Genomic DNA, 7,173 nt, shown 5'->3' with positions numbered 1-7,173 from the left:
CGGGGTTTGGCCCTTGGCGCACGGCTGGGCGCTGGGCGAAGTATGCCCTCGCCAGATGCCCTTTCACGGAGGAAGGGTGGTGCGAAGTCCTGCCTTCGCGCTGAATTTGCGAAATCGTGACCCGGCCGCCTTTGTGCGTGATGCGGAGGACTTGGCGGTGCGGCTCGTGGGGCGTTACGTGCCGAGGACGGAAGGCCAGCGCAGCTTTGATATCCGCGGGTCAAATGAACGTTTGAATAGGGTCTTCGAATTAAATCAATTGCCGTACGAGGGCTACCCTGGTCAAGACGAAGCGGACCGCCGTGGGAAGAAACCGGCGGTGGAGACTGGAGGCGACCCTGCGCTGGCGGCCGCCGCCTCCTCGAAAAAGAGAAAATTAGGTACTGCGATGGGAGGACTTGGGGTATCTGATAGTTTTGCTAGGGAGTTAATGAGGACGTGCGCGGCCCCGGGGGAAAGGATGTCTTCGGCGGAGCTCCGGGAGTCTTCGGCTCGGATGCTGAGGGTTACCGGGGGTTGTTGGCCTAAAGACATTCCTATCCCCTGCGCGGCTGAGGAGGACTGTTTTACATCTCGTATGGTTCATCGGTGGAGAGTTTTTCCTTATGGGCGAAATATCGGTCATGTTGTGTGGGCAGTGATGGACAAGGATCGCCAAGGTGCGGCGCGAAAACACCAGGCGACTGTGAGGGTTCACGAAGCTCGGCCGAAAAGGCAGCGGGGAACGGCGAAGGCTGAGGCCTCCGGCGGAGGCAAGCCGCCGCTGCCGGCGAAGGTGGGTGCCTCTGCGCCTGGCAAGGCGCCGGAGGCGACGGTGGGCGCCGGAGGCCCCAAGCTGACGAAGGTGGTGCCGTCCGTCAGCGGAGTGGCGGAGGCTGCGAAGGCGGCCCGAACGTTACCGCCGCCTGGCAAACGCGTTGCCGACTTCGGCACCAAGATTAATGTGGAGGATTATCTTGGGGGTAAGTCTATATAAATATGTATATATATATATACATTTTTTTTTAAATTTGTTGACGCGTTGCAGGGTCGGACGAGGGCCCGCTTGCTCTAGTTGTGCCTGGCGCGGCGATCGCGACGGCTGCGCCAGCGCCGAAGGCGGGGGGAGAGACCCTTGGCGCCGGAGGCGAGGTGTCTGCCCTCGCGCTGGTCAGGGACGAGGCGGGCGTGGCGACCCGCCGGCTGAAGGGAGCGACGGAGGCGTTGAGTCGAGCGACGGAGGCGCTGAGTCAGGTCCGCCGAGCTATGTTTTTTTTTCAACGGCCTTACGTGTGTTCTGCAGGTGGCTGACTTCACCAGCCGCACTGCGTCGGGGGCCCTTACGGCAGCTTTGTCTGCCGAGGTCGAGAGACTTCGGACGCAACACGCTGACGCTGTCCGTGAGAAGTCGGCCTCCGATAGCAAGTGCCGCAAACTGGCGGAGAAGGTGGCCGCCCTGGAGAAGGAGAAGACTGACCTCCGGCGCCAGCTGGCGGGGGAGAGGAGGGAGGCCAACGAAGCCATCGCCAAAGAGCAGGCTGCGCAGGCGGAGGCCAGGCTGGCGCGGGCGGAAGGCAATATCGCCAAGGAGCTCGCCGGAGAGCTGCAGCGGCGGCTTACTGCCCTGGAGAGCCGCGTGGAGGGGGCCGAGGCCGCGATGCGAGCGGAGGCCGACCGGACGCGCACGCAGCTCATGACTGCATATCGCGAGCTGGGTGTGCGGACGGGTGACTTCGAGGTGCCGGAGCGAGAGGCCGGGCTTCGCTGTCTGGAATGGGTGCAGGAGGAACTGCAGGAGCTCCCCACTGTCTTGGCGGGGTTGATGTCGTTCACCTCCCTGGTCACCTGCGAGGCAGCGATGAACGCGCTCTCTCGCGAAGGCTGCCGGCACTTTGAGGCCCTCGACCAGGCGGATGAGGATTTTGGGCGAGATATCTTTGAGGTCGAAGACCCCGTGGTGAAGGAATCCGCCGGGGCCCTCTATGACCGGATGTGGGGTTCATACGGTCGTGAGGTGGTCCGGGCGCGGGCCGAGGCTGCGAGGGCTCAGGTAACGTTGTCGTTTGCTCGGCGTTTGCTGGATGCGGTCTGTGTGTGTGTTTGCTGATTTTTTTTGCGTTTTGTCTTAGGCGGAGCGCGGCGAGCGGGTGGACGACTTCGGGGCGCTGAACAGCGCGCTGCCTGACCCGGAGACGACCCCTGCGGAGGCCGCGACTGGAGTCGCCCCGGGACCGACCCCGGAGACTGCGGAAGATGCACCAGGCGCCCCTGCATCTGCTGCGGCCGGCGAAGACCTTCCCCCAAAGGTGGCCGAAAGCGCGCCCGATGCCCCCGCAGCTGCTGTGCCGAGCGCTGAAGATCCAGCGGAGGTGGGGGCGGAGGCAGCGGCGGAGGCTTACGCAGCGGTAGGGCCTTCGCAGGTGGCATAGGTGGTGCTTAGGGTTGAGGGATTTTTGGATGTTGTACTGAATTTTGGTTGCTGCGCAGGTTCAAGATTTTGGGCCTGCGCACGCAACCGCTACTACTGAGTTTTTGGCGGCTTCGACCGCGGAAGATGGAAATGAATATGGTGGGTCTGTTTCTGAGTTTTTTGATTTTACTGACTCTGGGAGCTCGGTTGAGTGGACTGAGGAGTCGTCGGAGGAGGACTTGGATTATTTTGCGGCCTTGGACGTGGCTGCGGCGGAGGCTGCACCACATGCTGCGGACGCGCCAGACGTGCCCGGTCCTAGCACCGGGCACCGACGACGAAGGGCGGTTGCGAAGCGTAGGATTAGTGCGGAGGAAGGGGCTCGGCTTCGCGTTAGTAGGGCTGGTCGGCAGGAGCTACTGTCTTTGCCGGCCGCCCCGGGTGCAGGGGAAGGGGAGCTGCGAAGCCTTTTTGCGGGTGAGGAGCTTAGGATAATGTTATTTAATTATAGGGAGATGGGCATTATTCCTAAGGTTGAGCCGATGTAGAGCGTGGTGCCCTCGCTTGTGTATGTGTAAGGGCTTGTAAAATGGAGTTGTGTGCCCTCGCGTGCCTGCGCCTGCGAGGGCGCTGTGTACTTTGTCTGATGTGATTGATTGTGCTGTGCCAGTATGATTATAATTGGTCTTGCTGTCGTTTCTGCTTTTGTTGTATTGTGTCGGCTGCGCCCTTAGGCGGCTCTTGCGATAGACTTCGGATTTTTGCGTGCTTGTGCTTAGTCCGGCTGCACCTTTAGGCGATTTCTGCGTGGATAGTCTTCGCGATAGACTTCGGTTTTTGCGCACTTGTTGTGCTAAGTCCGGCTGCACCCTTAGGCGACTTCTGCGCGGATAGTCCTCGCGATAGACTTCGGATTTTTGCGCACTTGTTGTGCTTAGTCCGGCTGCACCTTTAGGCGACTTCTGCGCGAATAGTCTTCGCGATAGACTACGGATTTTTGCGCACTTGTTGTGCTTAGTCCGGCTGCACCCTTAGGCGACTTCTGCGCGGATAGTCTTCGCGATAGACTACGGATTTTTGCGCACTTGTTGTGCTTGGTCCGGCTGCACCCTTAGGCGACTTCTGCGCGGATAGTCTTCGCGATAGACTACGGATTTTTGCGCACTTGTTGTGCTTAGTCCGGCTGCACCCTTAGGCGACTTCTGCGCGGATTGGTCGCACGCGAGGGTGGCTAGCGCTTAGCCTCGCGGTGACTTCGAATTGGTCGAATGCCGAAGACCGTTCTCGCGGTCTTTTTTCGACACATGCTTTTGCGGGGGATTTTTCTCACATATATTACATTGCTCCGCCTCGTTAAAAACCTCACCCCCCGGGAGGAAAAGAGTGCGGGCCGGTACAAGATTGTTTGCGGTGAATTACAAGGGCGAACTCAGCCCTAAGTATTAAACAAAAAATTTACGAAGGTTGTCGATGTTCCAGGAGTGCTCCAGGTCCTCGCCATTTGGCGTTGTGAGCCTGTAAGCGCTGGGGGAGGCTTTTGTTTTGACTATGAAGGGGCCCTCCCACTTGGGCTCCAACTTGCCCTTGGACTCCGTCCGAGCTGTTCGGATGAGTACGAGGTCCCGCGCGCTGAACTCCCTTGGGATGACTGCGCGGTCGCGCCATGCTTTGGTCTGGGCTTGGTATTTGTTTAAGGCCTGCAGGGCGAAGACCCGGTCTCCGTCAATGAGATCTTTGGAGGTTGGCTCATCCACGTCAGGGGCGGCTGACGGAGCTGTGCGCGGAGACCCATGCTTTATTTCTTGCGGGGTCATTGCCTCCGATCCGTATAGAAGGCGGAAAGGAGTGAACCCGGTCGCCCTGCACTCGGTTGTGTTTAGCGCCCAGACTGCCTCCGGTAACAAGTCGGTCCATCTGCCTTTTTTTCATCGAGGAGCATCTTCTTGACAGCTGTGAAGATTTTCCCATTGGCACGCTCCACGACCCCGTTGGACTGCGGATGATAGACTGAAGCGAAGGCAAGCTTGGTGCCGATGGAAAAACAAAAATCCTTGAAATCTTGGCTGTCAAACTGCTTGCCGTTGTCAACTGTTAGCTCGGACGGTACTCCGAAGCGGCAAACAATGTTCTGCCAAAAGAATTTTTGGGCAGTCTTTGATGTGATTGTGGAAACGGCCCTCGCTTCAATCCATTTGGTGAAGTATTCGACGGCTACGAAGGCGAACTTGAGGTTCCCCTGAGCTGTGGGCAGGGGCCCGACGATGTCCAGGCCCCAGCGCTGGAGAGGCCAAGTATGGGCAATCAGCTTTGTATATTGCGAGGGGTTGCCTGACCGAGGAGAGAACTTATGGCAAGCTTCGCAGGACCTTGTGACTCGATTTGCGGCGCAGATCATTGCAGGCCAGTAAAACCCTTGTCGGATCACCTTTGCAGCCAGGGCCCTTGGCCCCGCGTGCGAGCCGCACGTGCCACTGTGGACCTCGCGCAGGATTTGGATGCCTTCGGTTTCGGTGACACATTTAAGCATTGGGTGACTGACCCCTTTCTTGTATAATTGGCCCTCGATCAGTGCGAAGTCCCGGCTTCGATGTCTGAGGCGCTTTGCCTCACTGTCGTCGGTTGGATGATAGTACCCCTGTAGGAACAGGGTTATTGGTGCTCGCCAGTCTTCGGTCATGATTAGGTTGACTATACGGTGGCCCTCGCTATCATTGGTTATTTGGAGCCCTTCGGGGCTCCGAACTGCCGGCGTGCCGATGGTGTGAAAGAATACGTCGGAGGGCAGGGGCTCGCCCCTGGCGGCGGCCTTGGCTAATGCATCGGCCTCCTCGTTCCTGGCCCTGTCCACATGCTGTAGGGTGAATCCCTTGAACTGTCTCTCGAGACTTCGGATAGCCGCGAGGTATTGCATGAGCGCGGGGTCTTTTGCTGCATAGTCTTTTTCGACCTGGCCGGCAACTATCTTGGAGTCTGTTTTGATGATACATGTGGTGACTCCGAGGGCCCTTAGCTTGCGGAGGCCGAGGATAACCGCTTCATACTTTGCTATGTTGTTTGTACATTTGTCGGATTCCAAAGCGAAGCTGAGGCGTGCTGCATATCTGTGTTTGACTCCGGCTGGTGAGGTGACGACTGCAGCGACGCCTGCCCCCGCATGACACCATGCACCGTCGCAATGGATAGTCCAGACCTTTTCTGTGGATGGGTCCGGCTGTGTTACTGGCCCAGTCCAGTCGACGACGAAGTCTGCCAGGACTTGCGACTTGATAGCTGTCCTGGGCTCGAAGCTGATGTGGTAGCCGGAGAGTTCGGCTGCCCACTTGGCAATCCTCACTGATGCCTCCGGGTTTCTGAATAGTTCGCCGAGTCCCCTGTCTGAGGTGACTCGGACCTTGAATGCTTCAAAATAATGGCGCAGCTTGCGCGAGGACATAACAACTGCGTAGGCAATCTTCTCCAGCTCTGTCATGTTGCATTTGGACGGTGTCAGGACTTCGGAGACATAGTAGACAGGGCACTGTCTGACTGCGCCCTCGACCGTCTGCTCCTGTACCAGTGCCGCGCTGACCGCGTGCGGCGAAGCCGCGACATAGAGCAATAAGGGGAGCGAGGAGTCGGGGCTTGTGAGGATGGCCAGCTCCGACAGGTACTGTTTTAATGAGGCGAAGGCCGCTGCCTGCTCCGGTCCCCAAGCGAAGTCCTTCGCGCCGCGGAGTGTTTTGAGGAAGGGGAGACTTCGCTCGGCGGACCTGGAGATGAATCTGTTGAGAGCGGCCATCCTGCCTGTTAGGCGCTGGACGTCCCTGGTGGACTGCGGAGGCGACATATCGACGATGGCCTGGATCTTGGTTGGGTTGGCCTCGATGCCGCGGCGGGACACCAGGTAGCCCAATATCTTGCCCTGGCGAACACCAAAAACGCACTTTTCCGGGTTTAGGCGGAGTCGTGCATCTCGCATGTTCGCGAATGTCTCTGCCAGGTCGGCGAGATGGTCCTCCTTATTCTTGCTGGCGACGACGATGTCGTCCACATATGTAAATATATTTCTGCCGACCTGCCCCTCGAGCACTGTTTTGGTGAGTCTGGAGAAGGTGGACCCGGCATTCTTGAGACCCTCCGGCATTCTGACAAAGCAATAAGTGCCGAAGGGTGTTATAAAGCTGGTGCTAGCCTTGTCTTCCTCCTTCATGTATATCTGGTGATAGCCGGAGAAGCAGTCGAGGAGGGACATGACCTCGCATCCGGCCGCGCTATCGACTATTTTGTCGATCCGCGGCAACGGGAAATTGTCCTTTGGGCAGGACTTATTGAGACTGGTGAAGTCTATGCACATTCGCCATTTCCCGCTTTTTTTCTGCATCATCACAACATTGGAGAGCCACGTGGGGTAAGCCACTGGCTCGATGAATTTAGCCTCCAGGAGGCGGTGTACCTCCGCCTTGGCGCCCTCTGTCTTTTCGTCTGACATTTTGCGAAGCTTCTGCTTTTTGGGTCGCACCGAAGGGTCGATGCCTAAGCTGTGTTCGATTATGGATCGGCTGACTCCGACTAGGTCGAGGGCGGACCAGGCGAAGACATCTTTATTCTTGGCCAGGCAGCAGAGAAGTTTCCCTTCTTCAAGTGAGGTGAGGTCTTCGCTGATAGTGACTGTTTGCTTGGGCGTGGCCTGATCGAGGGGGACAGTCTTGGTCCCGTCTTGGCACTGCAACTGTGCCTTGTCGTGCTGCTTGTCGGTTGGGCTGGCCGGCGCGGGGACCTCGCGCTGGGTCGAGAGACAGTGTACG

The sequence above is a fragment of the Zea mays genome, chromosome 9, assembly GCF_902167145.1.
Source record: "Zea mays cultivar B73 chromosome 9, Zm-B73-REFERENCE-NAM-5.0, whole genome shotgun sequence".
In the NCBI taxonomy this organism is placed as follows: Eukaryota; Viridiplantae; Streptophyta; class Magnoliopsida; order Poales; family Poaceae; genus Zea; species Zea mays.
This window is presented reverse-complemented; position numbering follows the sequence as displayed.